We start from the raw sequence: 21,787 nt of genomic DNA on the forward strand, positions 1-21,787 counted from the left end.
GATCAGGTTGACTGGGATATGTTCAGAGTAGCTTCAGAAAATAATGTCGACACATATGCCAATACGGTGAATAAGTTTATCAGGAAGTGCATAGGAGATGTTGTACTCGCTGTGACTATTAAAACCTACCCTAACCAGAAACCGTGGATAGCTGGGAGCATTCGCCCAAAACTGAAAGCGTGAACCACCTCATTTAACCAGGACAAGAAGACTGGGAATATAGAAGAATACAAACAGTGTAGTTATTCCCTCCGCAAAGCAATCAAGCAGACTAAACGTCGGTATAGGGACAGAGTGGAGTCCCAGTTCAACGGCTCAGACACCAGACGTATGTGGCAGGGTCTACAGAAAATCACGGATTATAAAAGGAAAACCAGCCACATCGCGGATATCGACGTCTTGCTTCCGGACAGACTGAACACCTTCTTCGCTCGCTTTGAGGACAATACAGTGCCACCGACATGTGGACTACTGTACTCTATACTATTCTACGGTATTTTAGTCACTTTATTTGTGTGTAAATATTGCAGCACCCATCTTGCAAATAAATTCATAAAAAATCCTACAATGTGATTTTCTGGATTTTCTTTTCTCATTTTGTCTGTCATAGTTGAAGTGCACCTATGATAAAATTACAGGCCTCTCTCATCTTTTTAAGTGGGAGAACTTGCACAATTGGTATACTGTATTTTATACTATGCCACTGTATCCAATGCCACTCTGACATATACATATATATATATATATATATATACACATTCCTTACTTAGATATACACGTATTTTGGGTATATGTTGTGAAGCTGTTAGATGTTACTTGTTAGATATTACTGCACTTTCGGAGCTAGAAGCACAAGCATTTCGCTACACTCGCAATAACATCTGCTAAACACCTGTATGTGACCAATAACATTTCAAAACTCAGTACATCTCCACTATAGTTAACTGTTGTAGATAGATTAAACTCCTTAAATATAGAGTATTATATTAATACTGGACATCTCCACTATAGTTAACTGTTGTAGATAGATTAAACTCCTTACATATACAGTATTATATTATATTAATACTGAACATCTCCACTATAGTTAACTGTTGTAGTTAGATTAAACTCCTTAAATATAGAGTATTATATTATATTCTATTAATACTGGACATCTCCACTATAGTTAGACGTTGTTGTTAGATTAAACTCCTTACATATACAGTATTATATTAATACTGGACATCTTCACTATAGTTAACTGTTGTAGTTAGATTAAACTCCTTACATATACAGTATTATATTAATACTGGACATCTTCACTATAGTTAACTGTTGTAGTTAGATTAAACTCCTTACATATACAGTATTATATTCTATTAATACTGGACATCTCCACTATAGTTAGACGTTGTTGTTAGATTAAACTCCTTACATATACAGTATTATATTAATACTGGACATCTTCACTATAGTTAACTGTTGTAGTTAGATCAAACCCTTTACATGTATTACATTGTATTATGCTTATATTAATTCCAGCTCAAATTATACAGAATCAATGAATGTTTCCTAAATGGCTCCCTATTCTCTAGGTAGTACACAGGGCCCTGGTATTGAGTAGTACACTATATAGGGAACAGGGGGGCATTTGGGACACTGTACATTCCATTCCCAGCATTAAGCAGCAATCATTCTGCTTGGGTGATCTGAAGGCTATTGTCACCCACAGCCACTTGAAGGATTCTTTTGTGTTATAGAAGAATGGCTGGGCCGACCCCCGACCGAGCAGAGGACCCGGGGAGATGGACACACAAGTACACGCACACGCATGCACACGCACACGAACACACACACACACACACACACACACATACACATACACATACACACGTCCTCAAGCCAGGAGGACGTGTGTGTTTCTTTAGCCCTGGTGACCAGACCTCTCAGCTACCAGGGATAGAGTTTCAGAGTGAGAATGGACAGAGAGAGGAGAGAGTGAGAGGGAGGAGGGGGGGGGGGGTGGGGTGGGTTGGGGGGGGGGGGGGGGCAAAGAGAGGAGAGAAAGAGACACAAGACAAGAAGGGTCTTCTATGACATCAAAAGGAACATAAAATTTGACACATCAATTAAGGATCTGGCTAAAAATAATTAGATATAGAACCCATTGCCCTTTATGGTTGTGAGGTCTGGGGTCCGCTCACCAACCAAGAATTCACAAAATGGGACAAACACCAAACAGACACTCTGCATGCAGAATTCTGCAAAAATATCCTCAGTGTACAATGTAAAACACCAAATAATGCATGCAGAACAGAATTAGGCCGATACCCGCTAATTATCAAAATCCAGAAAAGAGCCATTAAATTCTACAATCACCTAAAAGGAAGCGATTCCCAAACCTTCCATAACAAAGCCATCATCTACTGAGAGATGAACCTGGAGAAGAGTCCCCTAAGCAAGCTGGTCCTGGGGCTCTGTTCACAAACACAAACACACCCCACAGAGCCCCATCAAATCATGTGAAAACAAAAAGAGAATTACTTGACACATTGGAAAGAATTTACAAAAAAACAGAGCAAACTAGAATGCTATTTCGCCCTAAACAGAGAGTACACAGTGTCAGACTGATCCAAACTTAAGGAAAGCTTTGACTAGCCTTACTATTGAGAAAGGCCGCCGTAGACAGACAAGGCTCTCAAGAGAAGACAGGCTATGTGCACACTGCCCACAAAATTAGGTGGAAACTGAGCTGCACTTCCTAACCTCCTGCCAAATATTAGAGACACATATTTCCCTCAGATTACACAGACCCACAAAAATTCAAACAAAATCCAATTTTGATAAACTCCCATATCTACTGGGTGAAATTCCACAGTGTGCCATCACAGCAGTAAGATTTGTGACAATGTAACAATGTAAACTTGTAACACTGTAACACTGTAGCAATGTAGCAATGTAACAATGTAGCAATGTAACAATGTAACAATGTAACAATGTAGCAATGTAACAATGTAACAATGTAGCAATGTAACAATGTAACAATGTAACAATGTAGCAATGTAACAATGTAACAATGTAACAATGTAGCAATGTAACAATGTAACAATGTAGCAATGTAACAATGTAACAATGTAACAATGTAGCAATGTAACAATGTAGCAATGTAACAATGTAACAATGTAGCAATGTAACAATGTAACAATGTAGCAAATGTAACAATGTAACAATGTAACAATGTAAAAATGTAACACTGTAGCAATGTAACAATGTAGCAATGTAACAATGTAACAATGTAGCAATGTAAACATGTAACACTTTAGCAATGTAGCAATGTAACAATGTAACAATGTAGCAATGTAACAATGTAGCAATGTAACAATGTAACAATGTAGCAATGTAGCAATGTAACAATGTAGCAATGTAGCAATGTAACAATGTAGCAATGTAGCAATGTAACAATGTAGCAATGTAGCAATGTAACAATGTAACAATGTAGCAATGTAACAATGTAGCAATGTAACAATGTAACAATGTAGCAATGTAGCAATGTAACAATGTAACAATGTAGCAATGTAGCAATGTAACAATGTAACAATGTAGCAATGTAACAATCGATGTGGGTATGTGCCTTTTTACATTGTAGAACCAGTTTATTATTATTATTATTGTAATTGCCAATTGGGGAATTGTATGGCCCTGGGAGAGGCCGTATGCTTATGTGGGAATTCCGAAGCCCAGGTGTTGCTGAGGCCTGCCAGATCTTAAAATGCCTGGATAGGTATCTAACTAACCACATTTCAAATAAAATAAAAACTTTATTTAACTAGGAGTCAGTCAGTTAACTAAAGAACAAATTCTTATTTACAATGACGGCCTTCCGGGGAACAGTGGGTTAACTTCCTTGTTCAGCGAGCCAGATTTTTACCTTGTCAGCTCGGGGATTCAATCAGCAACCTTTCGGTTGCTAGTCTAACGCTCTAACCACTAGGCTACCTGTTACCCCACATTATTTGTTATAATTTAGTAATTTGTCAGTCGATGACACAGTCAATGATGTGTCACACAAGCATTGGTTGATGCATGCTACGTCTGAGCAGGTGAACACAAACTTTACGTAGGCTGTCTGTTTGAGCTCCTATTGGACAGATTACATTTTGGTTTCCTAAATGCCTAAATGTAACCTTAAACACTTCAAAATGTGACGTTTGGAACAACTTAGAAATTTGACGTTTGAGAAAACATGGATGAACGTCTGATTCTGACATGAAACTGTGAGAGCGAGTTGCACAACACAACTACACAGAGAAGCGTTTAAGGGGAGGCGGAGTCTTGTATCTACCTGCATCTGTTCTGATAGGACAGGTTAAGCCTGTTACAGAGGCTATTTCATTGAGGATATTGCCTGTGTATATTTGGTAAATCTACTTGTATATCTTATATGAAATGGAAGTAATTTTACAATCTGAGCACATCAACATGCCTTGCCTTCCGTTGATTTATTAATGAGCTGCAACAAGGTCCCTATTTTACAAAATCAAAATGTGTTGTAGACAAAATAATGAAAAGGGCTGTCTGGTAGCCTCACTAAATGCACAAAGATTTGTAGTTGAACAAGTTATACTTGGACTTGACTCGAGACTCGACCCGTTCTACTTGGGACTTGACTCGAGACTCGGCCCGTTCTACTTGGACTTGACTCGAGACTCGACCCGTTCTACTTGGGACTTGACTCGAGACTCGGCCCGTTCTACTTGGGCTTGACTCGACACTCGGCCCGTTCTACTTGGACTTGACTCGAGACTAGACCTGTCCTACTCAGGATTTGACTCAAGACTCGACCCGTTCTACTTGGGACTTGACTCGAGACTCGACCCGTTCTACTTGGGACTTGATTCGAGACTCGACCCGTTCTACACGAGACTCTGTCATTCTCACATGAGTATTGCTTGTGACTCGAATAATAATAACTTGGTCCCATCTCTTTCATTGACTGTCACCCCCAACCATCTACACAAACATCAGTAATATCTTGACTCAGATCAAACAGAAAAATAGCTGTGAGTGTGTAGGAGAGGAAGACTGAGGTACGGGGAAAGCAAGCTGTGTATAACTTAAAACACTTCAAAGCTGTATCAATCATAGTCTAGATGTCTAGCTAGTCCAACCTCCCCCTCCTCTTCTCCTGCCTACCACCCTGTGGAAACATACTTTTGGTGTAATTATGTTATCAAACCTGCTGGGAGAGAGAGAAGGAGAGGGAGAGAGTATGAGAGTGAGGAGAGAGAGAGAGTGAGGAGAGAGAGAGAGAGAGAGAGAGAGAGGGAGAAAGAGAGAGAGAGAGAGAGAGAGAAGGAGAGGGAGAGAGAGAAGGAAAGGGAGAGGGAGAGAGAGAAAGAGAGAGTGAGGAGAGAGAGAGAGAGAGAGAGAGAGAGAGAGAGGGAGGAGAGAGAGAGTGAGGAGAGAGAGAGAGTGAGGAGAGAGAGAGAGAGAGAAGGAGAGAGAAGGAGAGGGAGAGAGAGAAGGAGAGGGAGAGAGAGAAGGAGAGAGAGAGAGAGAGTGAGGAGAGAGAGGAGAGGGAGAGAGTACGAGAGTGAGGAGAGAGAGAGAGTGAGGAGAGAGAGAAAGAGAAGGAGAGAGAGAAGGAGAGAGAGAGAGTGAGGAGAGAGAGAGGGAGGAGAGAGAGAGGGAGGAGAGAGAGAGGGAGGAGAGAGACCGCTGAACAAAGGCAAACAGCTGTGCCAAGGAAAACACCAGCCAGTCTACTTTGCTGATTCCCCAGTGAACATCACGAGAAGTACGAACAGGACTCTCTGATTAGTGATGATGTTTTGAGTAGTTGAACATCATGACGAGTACGACTAGGACACTGTGATTAGTGATGATGTTTTGAGTAGTTGAACATCATGACGAGTACGACTAGGACATTGTGATTAGTGATGATGTTTTGAGTAGTTGAACATCATGACTGTCACGCATGTTTGCAGCAGAAAGGACTTGTTGACATGGAAGTGGATACGACCACACGCAACTTCACATGTCACCTTTGCAAGATAATTAATAACAAACACCTAATCAGATGTTATCGTCTACAAATATCTCAGATGGCATCAGAGGATTGATTACCTTCCAAACTAGCAAGCCAGCGAGGCAAGGTCAAATGTTACTGTTAATTATTATGCATATTGAGCAACAACTGAACAAAAACTGTCCTGTAGACGGGACACCGATCCATATGAAGTTCATGAACTAAAGAGAGAGGTCTGTTTGGTTAAGAGACAAGCTATAGTTTCCCGACAGTGAGATATCGTTGTTAGCAAGCTACTTTCCTAGTCGGTCAGTCAGTGGAGGCGTTTGTGGCCTGTAACAGCTCTGAAGAAGCAGCTCCGTTAGTAGGTGAATCACTGTTGACACAGCTGATCTCTGTTGGTCCGAGATGTGGAGAGCGCCAGCCAATCGGTAGAGAGAGACAGTATAACTAAGGACATCAGATAGCTAGTTTCCCGAGTCAGTCAGTGGACATGGCTGTAGTCTGTAGAATCTAGATGTAGCAGCACTGTACTGTGGAAGGTGGATCACTGTTGATACAGCTGATCTCAGTTGGTCCGAGATGTGGAGAGCACCAGCCAATCGGTAGAGAGAGACAGTATAACTGAGGACATCAGATAGCTAGTTTCCCGAGTCAGTCAGTGGACATGGCTGTAGTCTGTAGAATCTAGATGTAGCAGCACTGTACTGTGGAAGGTGGATCACTGTTGATACAGCTGATCTCAGTTGGTCCGAGATGTGGAGAGCACCAGCCAATCGGTAGAGAGAGACAGTATAACTGAGGACATCAGATAGCTAGTTTCCCGAGTCAGTCAGTGGACATGGCTGTAGTCTGTAGAATCTAGATGTAGCAGCACTGTACTGTGGTAGGTGGATCACTGTTGATACAGCTGATCTCTGTTGGTCCAACTGGAATATAGCAGACTGTTTGTTGTCTGACAGATAGTCAGCCCCAACTTCCAATGCTTCATATTATTATGTTTAAGTTCTGCCAGGAGCGCCTGTATGTTGCCAGACAAATTTTCCCCAAAGAGACAATGAAGAATTCAATCAATCAATATTGTTGTAATGAGGGAAATATGTTAGTTTCTCTCTCTCTCTCTCTCTCTCTCTCTCTCTCTCTCTCTCTCTCTCTCTCTCTCTCTCTCGCTCTCTCGCTCTCTCGCTCTCTCGCTCTCTCTCTGTCTCTGTCTCTCTGTCTCTCTCTGTCTCACTCTGTCAATTTTTATTTTTTTTATTCACAAGCAAACGTCACGTTTCATGACGTGGCATGATGGGTAATTTCTCTTGCATTTAAGAAAAGGTCGGACACAATCCAGTAAACTTGTCAGGTTGTACCTTTGGACAAAAGTGCATTTCATTAGGTTTGTGTTGAGGCACCTGATAAATGTTGTTGAGGAACGTGCATGCAGAAGTAGGCCTGTGACATTTGACCCTTCAATAAGTCACTGATTAGCTTTGCTTTGGTTTCCTTCAGACCTCAAAACCTCAAGCACTATGCTTAGATGGCATGACCTCTTGTAACAGACCTGAAGTCTGAGAGGGATCAGATGAATGTTCCAACAAAACAAACTACATTACATTCTCTAAAAGACACTCCACCTGCCCCTCTATTACCCAGAATAACACCAGCCCTTCTAGGACCCAAAATACCACCAGCCCCTCTATGACCCAGAATACCACCAGCCCCTCTATGACCCAGAATACCACCAGCCCCTCTAGGACCCAGAATAACACCAGCCCCTCTAGGACCCAGAATACCACCAGCCCCTCTAGGACCCAGAATAACACCAGCCCCTCTAGGACCCAGAATAACACCAGCCCCTCTAGGACCCAGAATACCACCAGTACCTTCACAGCCAGAATACCACTAATTGGGGTGTGTTAATAATAATACCACTGATTGGTGGGTTTATCCATTAATACCACTGGTCGGTAGGTTTTCCCCTTTAATACCACTGATCGGTAGGTTTTCCCCTTTTAACACCACTGATCGGTAGGTTTTCCCCTGATTCGTAGGTTTTCCCCTGTAATACCACTGATCGGTAGGTTTTCCACTGATCGGTAGGTTTTCCCCTTTAATACAACTGATCGGTAGGTTTTCCCCTTTAACACCACTGATCGGTAGGTTTTCCCCTTTAATACCACTGATCGGTAGGTTTTCCACTGATCGGTAGGTTTTCCCCTTTAATGCCACTGATCGGTAGGTTTTCCCCTTTAACACCACTGATCGGTAGGTTTTCCCCTTTAATACCACTGATCGGTAGGTTTTCCACTGATCGGTAGGTTTTCCCTTTAATACCACTGATCGGTAGGTTTTCCCCTTTAATACCACTGATTGGTAGGTTTTCCCCTTTAATACTACTGATCGGTAGGTTTTCCCCTGATTGGTAGGTTTTCCCCTTTATCACCACTGATCGGTAGGTTTTCCCCTGGAATACCACTGATTGGTATGTTTTCCCCTGTAATACCACTGATCGGTAGGTTTTCCCCTGTAATACCACTGATCGGTAGGTTTTCCACTTTAACAACACTTATCGGTAGGTTTTCCCCTTTAACACCAATGATCAATAGGTTTTCCTCTGTAATACCACTGATCGGTAGGTTTTCCACTGATCGGTAGGTTTTCCCCTTTAACACTACTGATCGGTAGGTTTTCCCCTGTAATAAATCTGAAAGGTAGGTTTTCCACTTTAACACCACTGATCGGTAGGTTTTCCCCTGTAATACCACTGATCGGTATGTTTTCCACTTTAACACCACTGATCGGTAGGTTTTCCCCTTTAATACCACTGATCGGTAGGTTTTCCACTGATCGGTAGGTTTTCCCCTTTAATACAACTGATCGGTAGGTTTTCCCCTTTAACACCACTGATCGGTAGGTTTTCCCCTTTAAGACCACTGATCGGTAGGTTTTCCAATGATCGGTAGGTTTTCCCCTTTAATACCACTGATCGGTTGGTTTTCCCCTTTAATACCACTGATCGGTAGATTTTCCCCTTTAACACCACTGATCGGTAGGTTTTCCACTGATCGGTAGGTTTTTCCCCTTTAATACCACTGATCGGTAGGTTTTCCCCTTTAATACCACTGATCGGTAAGTTGTCCCCTTTAATACCACTGATCGGTAGGTTTTCCACTGATCGGTAGGTTTTCCCCTGTAATACCACTGATCGGTATGTTTTCCACTTTAACACCACTGATCGGTAGGTTTTCCCCTTTAATACCACTGATCGGTAGGTTTTCCACTGATCGGTAGGTTTTCCCCTTTAATACAACTGATCGGTAGGTTTTCCCCTTTAACACCACTGATCGGTAGGTTTTCCCCTTTAAGACCACTGATCGGTAGGTTTTCCACTGATCGGTAGGTTTTCCCCTTTAATACCACTGATCGGTAGGTTTTCCACTGATCGGTAGGTTTTCCCCTTTAATACCACTGATCGGTGGATTTTCCCCTTTAACACCACTGATCGGTAGGTTTTCCCCTTTATTACCACTGATCAGTAGGTTTTCCCCTTTAAGACCACTGATCGGTAGGTTTTCCACTGATCGGTAGGTTTTCCCCTTTAATACCACTGATCGGTAGGTTTTCCCCTTTAATACCACTGATCGGTAAGTTGTCCCCTTTAATACCACTGATCGGTAGGTTTTCCACTGATCGGTAGGTTTTCCCCTTTAATACAACTGATCGGTAGGTTTTCCCCTTTAACACCACTGATTGGTAGGTTTTCCACTGATCGGTAGGTTTTCCCCTGTAATACCACTGATCGGTAGGTTTTCCACTGATCGGTAGGTTTTCCCCTTTAACACCACTGATCGGTAGGTTTTCCCCTGTAATACCACTGATCGGTAGGTTTTCCCCTTTTACACCACTGATCGGTAGATTTTCCCCTTTAATACCACTGATCGGTAGGTTTTCCACTGATCGGTAGGTTTTCCACTGATCGGTAGGTTTTCCCCTTTAATACCACTGATCGGTAGGTTTTCCCCTTTAACACCGCTGATCGGTAGGTTTTCCACAGTTTGGTAGGTTTTCCCCTTTAACACCACTGATCGGTAGGTTTTCCCCTGTAATACCACTGATCGGAAGGTTTGCCACTTTAACACCACTGATCGGTAGGTTTTCCCCTTTAACACCGCTGATCGGTAGGTTTTCCACAGGTTGGTAGGTTTTCCCCTTTATCACCACTGATTGGCAGGTTTTCCCCTGGAATACCACTGATCGGTAGGTTTTCCACTTTAACACCACTGATCGGTAGGTTTTCCCCTTTAATACCACTGATCGGTAGGTTTTCCCCTTTAATACCACTGATCGGTAGGTTTTCCACTGATCGGTAGGTTTTCCCCTTTAATGCCACTGATCGGTAGGTTTTCCCCTTTAATACCACTGATCGGTAGGTTTTCCACTGATCGGTAGGTTTTCCCCTTTAATACCACTGATTGGTAGGTTTTCCCCTTTAATACCACTGATTGGTAGGTTTTCCCCTTTAATACCACTGATCGGTAGGTTTTCCCCTGATTGGTAGGTTTTCCCCTTTAACACCGCTGATCGGTAGGTTTTCCACAGGTTGGTAGGTTTTCCCCTTTATCACCACTGATTGGTAGGTTTTCCCCTGGAATACCACTGATTGGTAGGTTTTCCCCTGTAATACCACTGATCGGTAGGTTTTGCCCTGTAATACCACTTATCGGTAGGTTTTCCCCTTTAACACCAATGATCAATACGTTTTCCTCTGTAATACCACTGATCGGTAGGTTTTCCACTGATCGGTAGGTTTTCCCCTTTAACACTACTGATCGGTAGGTTTTCCCCTGTAATACCACTTATCGGTAGGTTTTCCCCTTTAACACCAATGATCAATAGGTTTTCCTCTGTAATACCACTGATCGGTAGGTTTTCCACTGATCGGTAGGTTTTCCCCTTTAACACTACTGATCGGTAGGTTTTCCCCTGTAATACCACTGATCGGTAGGTTTTCCACTGATCGGTAGGTTTTCTCCTTTAACACTACTGATCGGTAGGTTTTCCCCTGTAATACCACTGATCGGTAGGTTTTCCCCTGTAATACCACTGATCGGTATGTTTTCCACTTTAACACCACTGATCGGTAGGTTTTCCCCTTTAATACCACTGATCGGTAGGTTTTCCACTGATCGGTAGGTTTTCCCCTTTAATACAACTGATCGGTAGGTTTTCCCCTTTAACACCACTGATCGGTAGGTTTTCCACTGATCGGTAGGTTTTCCCCTTTAATACCACTGATCGGTAGATTTTCCCCTTTAACACCACTGATCGGTAGGTTTTCCCCTTTAATACCACTGATCGGTAGGTTTTCCCCTTTAAGACCACTGATTGGTAGGTTTTCCACTGATCGGTAGGTTTTCCCCTTTAATACCACTGATCGGTAGGTTTTCCACTGATCGGTAGGTTTTCCCCTTTAATACCACTGATCGGTAGATTTTCCCCTTTAACACCACTGATCGGTAGGTTTTCCCCTTTAATACCACTGATCGGTAGGTTTTCCCCTTTAAGACCACTGATCGGTAGGTTTTTCACTGATCGGTAGGTTTTCCCCTTTAATACCACTGATCGGTAGGTTTTCCCCTTTAATACCACTGATCGGTAAGTTGTCCCCTTTAATACCACTGATCGGTAGGTTTTCCACTGATCGGTAGGTTTTCCCCTTTAATACAACTGATCGTTAGGTTTTCCCCTTTAACACCACTGATTGGTAGGTTTTCCACTGATCGGTAGGTTTTCCCCTGTAGTACCACTGATCGGTAGGTTTTCCACTGATCGGTAGGTTTTCCCCTTTAACACCACTGATCGGTAGGTTTTCCCCTGTAATACCACTGATCGGTAGGTTTTCCCCTTTTACACCACTGATCGGTAGATTTTCCCCTTTAATACCACTGATCGGTAGGTTTTCCACTGATCGGTAGGTTTTCCACTGATCGGTAGGTTTTCCCCTTTAATACCACTGATCGGTAGGTTTTCCCCTTTAACACCGCTGATCGGTAGGTTTTCCACAGTTTGGTAGGTTTTCCCCTTTGATAGCACTGATCGGTCGGTTTTCCACTGATCGGTAGGTTTTCGCCTTTAATTCCACTGATCGGTAGGTTTTCCCCTTTAACACCCCTGATCGGTAGGTTTTGCCCTTTAACACCACTGATCGGTAGGTTTTCCCCTTTAACACCACTGATCGGTAGGTTTTCCCCTTTAATACCACTGATCGGTAGGTTTTCCCCTTTAATACCACTGATCGGTAGGTTTTCCCCTTTAATACCACTGATCGGTAGGTTTTCCCCTTTAATACCACTGATCGGTAGGTTTTCCCCTTTAATACCTCTGATTGGTAGGTTTTCCACTGATCGGTAGGTTTTCCCCTTTAATACAACTGATCGGTAGGTTTTCCCCTTTAATACCACTGATTGGTAGGTTTTCCCCTTTAATACCATTGATCGGTAGGTTTTCCCCTTTAATACCACTGATTGGTAGGTTTTCCCCTTTAATACAACTGATCGGTAGGTTTTCCCCTTTAATACCACTGATTGGTAGGTTTTCCCCTTTAATACCACTGATTGGTAGGTTTTCCCCTTTAATACCTCTGATTGGTAGGTTTTCCACTGATCGGTAGGTTTTCCCCTTTAATACAACTGATCGGTAGGTTTTCCCCTTTAATACCACTGATCGGTAGGTTTTCCCCTTTAATACCACTGATTGGTAGGTTTTCCCCTTTAATACAACTGATCGGTAGGTTTTCCCCTTTAATACCACTGATTGGTAGGTTTTCCCCTTTAATACCACTGATTGGTAGGTTTTCCCCTTTAATACCACTGATTGGTAGATTTTCCCCTTTAACACCACTGATCGGTAGGTTTTCCCCTTTAATACCACTGATTGGTAGGTTTTCCCCTTTAACACCACTGATCGGTAGGTTTTCCCCTTTAATACCACTGATCGGTAGGTTTTCCCCTTTAACACCACTGATCGGTAGGTTTTCCCCTTTAATACCACTGATCGGTAGGTTTTCCCCTTTAATACATACTGATCGGTAGGTTTTCCCCTTTAACACCACTGATCGGTAGGTTTTCCCCTTTAAAACCACTGATCGGTAGGTTTTCCACTGATCGGTAGGTTTTCCCCTTTAACACCACTTATCGGTAGGTTTTCCCCTTTAATACCACTGATCGGTAGGTTTTCCCCTTTAACACCACTGATCGGTAGGTTTTCCCCTTTAATACCACTGATCGGTAGGTTTTCCCCTTTAATACCACTGATCGGTAGGTTTTCCCCTTTAATACCACTGATCGGTAGGTTTTCCCCTTTAATACCACTGATCGGTAGGTTTTCCCCTTTAACACCGCTGATCGGTAGGTTTTCCACAGTTTGGTAGGTTTTCCCCTTTGATAGCACTGATCGGTCGGTTTTCCACTGATCGGTAGGTTTTCGCCTTTAATACCACTGATCGGTAGGTTTTCCCCTTTAACACCACTGATCGGTAGGTTTTCCCCTTTAACACCGCTGATCGGTAGGTTTTCCACAGTTTGGTAGGTTTTCCCCTTTGATAGCACTGATCGGTCGGTTTTCCACTGATCGGTAGGTTTTCCCCTTTAATACCACTGATCGGTAGGTTTTCCCCTTTAATACCACTGATTGGTAGGTTTTCCCCTTTAATACAACTGATCGGTAGGTTTTCCCCTTTAATACCACTGATTGGTAGGTTTTCCCCTTTAATACCACTGATTGGTAGGTTTTCCCCTTTAATACCTCTGATTGGTAGGTTTTCCACTGATCGGTAGGTTTTCCCCTTTAATACAACTGATCGGTAGGTTTTCCCCTTTAATACCACTGATCGGTAGGTTTTCCCCTTTAATACCACTGATTGGTAGGTTTTCCCCTTTAATACAACTGATCGGTAGGTTTTCCCCTTTAATACCACTGATTGGTAGGTTTTCCCCTTTAATACCACTGATTGGTAGGTTTTCCCCTTTAATACCACTGATTGGTAGATTTTCCCCTTTAACACCACTGATCGGTAGGTTTTCCCCTTTAATACCACTGATTGGTAGGTTTTCCCCTTTAACACCACTGATCGGTAGGTTTTCCCCTTTAATACCACTGATCGGTAGGTTTTCCCCTTTAACACCACTGATCGGTAGGTTTTCCCCTTTAATACCACTGATCGGTAGGTTTTCCCCTTTAATACATACTGATCGGTAGGTTTTCCCCTTTAACACCACTGATCGGTAGGTTTTCCCCTTTAACACCACTGATTGGTAGGTTTTCCACTGATCGGTAGGTTTTCCCCTTTAACACCACTGATCGGTAGGTTTTCCCCTTCAATACCACTGATCGGTAGGTTTTCCCCTTTAACACCACTGATCGGTAGGTTTTCCCCTTTAATACCACTGATCGGTAGGTTTTCCCCTTTAATACCACTGATCGGTAGGTTTTCCCCTTTAATACCACTGATCGGTAGGTTTTCCCCTTTAATACCACTGATCGGTAGGTTTTCCCCTTTAACACCGCTGATCGGTAGGTTTTCCACAGTTTGGTAGGTTTTCCCCTTTGATAGCACTGATCGGTCGGTTTTCCACTGATCGGTAGGTTTTCCCCTTTAACACCACTGATCGGTAGGTTTTCCCCTTTAACACCACTGATCGGTAGGTTTTCCCCTTTAACACCACTGATCGGTAGGTTTTCCCCTTTAATACCACTGATCGGTAGGTTTTCCCCTTTAATACCACTGATGGGTAGGTTTTCCCCTTTAATACCACTGATCGGTAGGTTTTCCCCTTTAATACCTCTGATTGGTAGGTTTTCCACTGATCGGTAGGTTTTCCCCTTTAATACAACTGATCGGTAGGTTTTCCCCTTTAATACCACTGATTGGTAGGTTTTCCCCTTTAATACCACTGATCGGTAGGTTTTCCCCTTTAATACCACTGATTGGTAGGTTTTCCCCTTTAATACAACTGATCGGTAGGTTTTCCCCTTTAATACCACTGATTGGTAGGTTTTCCCCTTTAATACCACTGATCGGTAGGTTTTCCCCTTTAATACCACTGATCGGTAAGTTGTCCCCTTTAATACCACTGATCGGTAGGTTTTCCACTGATCGGTAGGTTTTCCCCTTTAATACAACTGATCGGTAGGTTTTCCCCTTTAACACCACTGATTGGTAGGTTTTCCACTGATCGGTAGGTTTTCCCCTGTAATACCACTGATCGGTAGGTTTTCCACTGATCGGTAGGTTTTCCCCTTTAACACCACTGATCGGTAGGTTTTCCCCTGTAATACCACTGATCGGTAGGTTTTCCCCTTTTACACCACTGATCGGTAGATTTTCCCCTTTAATACCACTGATCGGTAGGTTTTCCACTGATCGGTAGGTTTTCCACTGATCGGTAGGTTTTCCCCTTTAATACCACTGATCGGTAGGTTTTCCCCTTTAACACCGCTGATCGGTAGGTTTTCCACAGTTTGGTAGGTTTTCCCCTTTAACACCACTGATCGGTAGGTTTTCCCCTGTAATACCACTGATCGGAAGGTTTGCCACTTTAACACCACTGATCGGTAGGTTTTCCCCTTTAACACCGCTGATCGGTAGGTTTTCCACAGGTTGGTAGGTTTTCCCCTTTATCACCACTGATTGGCAGGTTTTCCCCTGGAATACCACTGATCGGTAGGTTTTCCACTTTAACACCACTGATCGGTAGGTTTTCCCCTTTAATACCACTGATCGGTAGGTTTTCCCCTTTAATACCACTGATCGGTAGGTTTTCCACTGATCGGTAGGTTTTCCCCTTTAATGCCACTGATCGGTAGGTTTTCCCCTTTAATACCACTGATCGGTAGGTTTTCCACTGATCGGTAGGTTTTCCCCTTTAATACCACTGATTGGTAGGTTTTCCCCTTTAATACCACTGATTGGTAGGTTTTCCCCTTTAATACCACTGATCGGTAGGTTTTCCCCTGATTGGTAGGTTTTCCCCTTTAACACCGCTGATCGGTAGGTTTTCCACAGGTTGGTAGGTTTTCCCCTTTATCACCACTGATTGGTAGGTTTTCCCCTGGAATACCACTGATTGGTAGGTTTTCCCCTGTAATACCACTGATCGGTAGGTTTTCCCCTGTAATACCACTTATCGGTAGGTTTTCCCCTTTAACACCAATGATCAATACGTTTTCCTCTGTAATACCACTGATCGGTAGGTTTTCCACTGATCGGTAGGTTTTCCCCTTTAACACTACTGATCGGTAGGTTTTCCCCTGTAATACCACTTATCGGTAGGTTTTCCCCTTTAACACCAATGATCAATAGGTTTTCCTCTGTAATACCACTGATCGGTAGGTTTTCCACTGATCGGTAGGTTTTCCCCTTTAACACTACTGATCGGTAGGTTTTCCCCTGTAATACCACTGATCGGTAGGTTTTCCACTGATCGGTAGGTTTTCTCCTTTAACACTACTGATCGGTAGGTTTTCCCCTGTAATACCACTGATCGGTAGGTTTTCCCCTGTAATACCACTGATCGGTATGTTTTCCACTTTAACACCACTGATCGGTAGGTTTTCCCCTTTAATACCACTGATCGGTAGGTTTTCCACTGATCGGTAGGTTTTCCCCTTTAATACAACTGATCGGTAGGTTTTCCCCTTTAACACCACTGATCGGTAGGTTTTCCACTGATCGGTAGGTTTTCCCCTTTAATACCACTGATCGGTAGATTTTCCCCTTTAACACCACTGATCGGTAGGTTTTCCCCTTTAATACCACTGATCGGTAGGTTTTCCCCTTTAAGACCACTGATTGGTAGGTTTTCCACTGATCGGTAGGTTTTCCCCTTTAATACCACTGATCGGTAGGTTTTCCACTGATCGGTAGGTTTTCCCCTTTAATACCACTGATCGGTAGATTTTCCCCTTTAACACCACTGATCGGTAGGTTTTCCCCTTTAATACCACTGATCGGTAGGTTTTCCCCTTTAAGACCACTGATCGGTAGGTTTTTCACTGATCGGTAGGTTTTCCCCTTTAATACCACTGATCGGTAGGTTTTCCCCTTTAATACCACTGATCGGTAAGTTGTCCCCTTTAATACCACTGATCGGTAGGTTTTCCACTGATCGGTAGGTTTTCCCCTTTAATACAACTGATCGTTAGGTTTTCCCCTTTAACACCACTGATTGGTAGGTTTTCCACTGATCGGTAGGTTTTCCCCTGTAGTACCACTGATCGGTAGGTTTTCCACTGATCGGTAGGTTTTCCCCTTTAACACCACTGATCGGTAGGTTTTCCCCTGTAATACCACTGATCGGTAGGTTTTCCCCTTTTACACCACTGATCGGTAGATTTTCCCCTTTAATACCACTGATCGGTAGGTTTTCCACTGATCGGTAGGTTTTCCACTGATCGGTAGGTTTTCCCCTTTAATACCACTGATCGGTAGGTTTTCCCCTTTAACACCGCTGATCGGTAGGTTTTCCACAGTTTGGTAGGTTTTCCCCTTTGATAGCACTGATCGGTCGGTTTTCCACTGATCGGTAGGTTTTCGCCTTTAATTCCACTGATCGGTAGGTTTTCCCCTTTAACACCACTGATCGGTAGGTTTTGCCCTTTAACACCACTGATCGGTAGGTTTTCCCCTTTAACACCACTGATCGGTAGGTTTTCCCCTTTAATACCACTGATCGGTAGGTTTTCCCCTTTAATACCACTGGTCGGTAGGTTTTCCCCTTTAATACCACTGATCGGTAGGTTTTCCCCTTTAATACCACTGATCGGTAGGTTTTCCCCTTTAATACCTCTGATTGGTAGGTTTTCCACTGATCGGTAGGTTTTCCCCTTTAATACAACTGATCGGTAGGTTTTCCCCTTTAATACCACTGATTGGTAGGTTTTCCCCTTTAATACCATTGATCGGTAGGTTTTCCCCTTTAATACCACTGATTGGTAGGTTTTCCCCTTTAATACAACTGATCGGTAGGTTTTCCCCTTTAATACCACTGATTGGTAGGTTTTCCCCTTTAATACCACTGATTGGTAGGTTTTCCCCTTTAATACCTCTGATTGGTAGGTTTTCCACTGATCGGTAGGTTTTCCCCTTTAATACAACTGATCGGTAGGTTTTCCCCTTTAATACCACTGATCGGTAGGTTTTCCCCTTTAATACCACTGATTGGTAGGTTTTCCCCTTTAATACAACTGATCGGTAGGTTTTCCCCTTTAATACCACTGATTGGTAGGTTTTCCCCTTTAATACCACTGATTGGTAGGTTTTCCCCTTTAATACCACTGATTGGTAGATTTTCCCCTTTAACACCACTGATCGGTAGGTTTTCCCCTTTAATACCACTGATTGGTAGGTTTTCCCCTTTAACACCACTGATCGGTAGGTTTTCCCCTTTAATACCACTGATCGGTAGGTTTTCCCCTTTAACACCACTGATCGGTAGGTTTTCCCCTTTAATACCACTGATCGGTAGGTTTTCCCCTTTAATACATACTGATCGGTAGGTTTTCCCCTTTAACACCACTGATCGGTAGGTTTTCCCCTTTAAAACCACTGATCGGTAGGTTTTCCACTGATCGGTAGGTTTTCCCCTTTAACACCACTTATCGGTAGGTTTTCCCCTTTAATACCACTGATCGGTAGGTTTTCCCCTTTAACACCACTGATCGGTAGGTTTTCCCCTTTAATACCACTGATCGGTAGGTTTTCCCCTTTAATACCACTGATCGGTAGGTTTTCCCCTTTAATACCACTGATCGGTAGGTTTTCCCCTTTAATACCACTGATCGGTAGGTTTTCCCCTTTAACACCGCTGATCGGTAGGTTTTCCACAGTTTGGTAGGTTTTCCCCTTTGATAGCACTGATCGGTCGGTTTTCCACTGATCGGTAGGTTTTCGCCTTTAATACCACTGATCGGTAGGTTTTCCCCTTTAACACCACTGATCGGTAGGTTTTCCCCTTTAACACCGCTGATCGGTAGGTTTTCCACAGTTTGGTAGGTTTTCCCCTTTGATAGCACTGATCGGTCGGTTTTCCACTGATCGGTAGGTTTTCCCCTTTAATACCACTGATCGGTAGGTTTTCCCCTTTAATACCACTGATTGGTAGGTTTTCCCCTTTAATACAACTGATCGGTAGGTTTTCCCCTTTAATACCACTGATTGGTAGGTTTTCCCCTTTAATACCACTGATTGGTAGGTTTTCCCCTTTAATACCTCTGATTGGTAGGTTTTCCACTGATCGGTAGGTTTTCCCCTTTAATACAACTGATCGGTAGGTTTTCCCCTTTAATACCACTGATCGGTAGGTTTTCCCCTTTAATACCACTGATTGGTAGGTTTTCCCCTTTAATACAACTGATCGGTAGGTTTTCCCCTTTAATACCACTGATTGGTAGGTTTTCCCCTTTAATACCACTGATTGGTAGGTTTTCCCCTTTAATACCACTGATTGGTAGATTTTCCCCTTTAACACCACTGATCGGTAGGTTTTCCCCTTTAATACCACTGATTGGTAGGTTTTCCCCTTTAACACCACTGATCGGTAGGTTTTCCCCTTTAATACCACTGATCGGTAGGTTTTCCCCTTTAACACCACTGATCGGTAGGTTTTCCCCTTTAATACCACTGATCGGTAGGTTTTCCCCTTTAATACATACTGATCGGTAGGTTTTCCCCTTTAACACCACTGATCGGTAGGTTTTCCCCTTTAACACCACTGATTGGTAGGTTTTCCACTGATCGGTAGGTTTTCCCCTTTAACACCACTGATCGGTAGGTTTTCCCCTTCAATACCACTGATCGGTAGGTTTTCCCCTTTAACACCACTGATCGGTAGGTTTTCCCCTTTAATACCACTGATCGGTAGGTTTTCCCCTTTAATACCACTGATCGGTAGGTTTTCCCCTTTAATACCACTGATCGGTAGGTTTTCCCCTTTAATACCACTGATCGGTAGGTTTTCCCCTTTAACACCGCTGATCGGTAGGTTTTCCACAGTTTGGTAGGTTTTCCCCTTTGATAGCACTGATCGGTCGGTTTTCCACTGATCGGTAGGTTTTCCCCTTTAACACCACTGATCGGTAGGTTTTCCCCTTTAACACCACTGATCGGTAGGTTTTCCCCTTTAACACCACTGATCGGTAGGTTTTCCCCTTTAATACCACTGATCGGTAGGTTTTCCCCTTTAATACCACTGATGGGTAGGTTTTCCCCTTTAATACCACTGATCGGTAGGTTTTCCCCTTTAATACCTCTGATTGGTAGGTTTTCCACTGATCGGTAGGTTTTCCCCTTTAATACAACTGATCGGTAGGTTTTCCCCTTTAATACCACTGATTGGTAGGTTTTCCCCTTTAATACCACTGATCGGTAGGTTTTCCCCTTTAATACCACTGATTGGTAGGTTTTCCCCTTTAATACAACTGATCGGTAGGTTTTCCCCTTTAATACCACTGATTGGTAGGTTTTCCCCTTTAATACCACTGATTGGTAGGTTTTCCCCTTTAATACCACTGATTGGTAGGTTTTCCCCTTTAACACCACTGATCGGTAGGTTTTCCCCTTTAATACCACTGATCGGTAGGTTTTCCCCTTTAATACCACTGATCGGTAGGTTTTCCCCTTTAATACCACTGATCGGTAGGTTTTCCCCTTTAATACCTCTGATTGGTAGGTTTTCCACTGATCGGTAGGTTTTCCCCTTTAATACAACTGATCGGTAGGTTTTCCCCTTTAATACCACTGATTGGTAGGTTTTCCCCTTTAATACCACTGATCGGTAGGTTTTCCCCTTTAATACCACTGATTGGTAGGTTTTCCCCTTTAATACAACTGATCGGTAGGTTTTCCCCTTTAATACCACTGATTGGTAGGTTTTCCCCTTTAATAACACTGATTGGTAGGTTTTCCCCTTTAACACCACTGATCGGTAGGTTTTCCCCTTTAATACCACTGATTGGTAGGTTTTCCCCTTTAATACAACTGATCGGTAGGTTTTCCCCTTTAATACCACTGATTGGTAGGTTTTCCCCTTTAATAACACTGATTGGTAGGTTTTCCCCTTTAACACCACTGATCGGTAGGTTTTCCCCTTTAATACCACTGATTGGTAGGTTTTCCCCTTTAATACAACTGATCGGTAGGTTTTCCCCTTTAATACCACTGATTGGTAGGTTTTCCCCTTTAATACCACTGATTGGTAGGTTTTCCCCTTTAACACCACTGATCGGTAGGTTTTCCCCTTTAATACCACTGATCGGTAGGTTTTCCCCTTTAATACCACTGATCGGTAGGTTTTCCCCTTTAATACCACTGATCGGTAGGTTTTCCCCTTTAATACCTCTGATTGGTAGGTTTTCCACTGATCGGTAGGTTTTCCCCTTTAATACAACTGATCGGTAGGTTTTCCCCTTTAATACCACTGATTGGTAGGTTTTCCCCTTTAATACCACTGATCGGTAGGTTTTCCCCTTTAATACCACTGATTGGTAGGTTTTCCCCTTTAATACAACTGATCGGTAGGTTTTCCCCTTTAATACCACTGATTGGTAGGTTTTCCCCTTTAATAACACTGATTGGTAGGTTTTCCCCTTTAACACCACTGATCGGTAGGTTTTCCCCTTTAATACCACTGATCGGTAGGTTTTCCCCTTTAATACCACTGATCGGTAGGTTTTCCCCTTTAATACCACTGATCGGTAGGTTTTCCCCTTTAATACCACTGATCGGTAGGTTTT

This window comes from Oncorhynchus mykiss, chromosome 16, assembly GCF_013265735.2.
Source record: "Oncorhynchus mykiss isolate Arlee chromosome 16, USDA_OmykA_1.1, whole genome shotgun sequence".
NCBI lineage: Eukaryota > Metazoa > Chordata > Actinopteri > Salmoniformes > Salmonidae > Oncorhynchus > Oncorhynchus mykiss.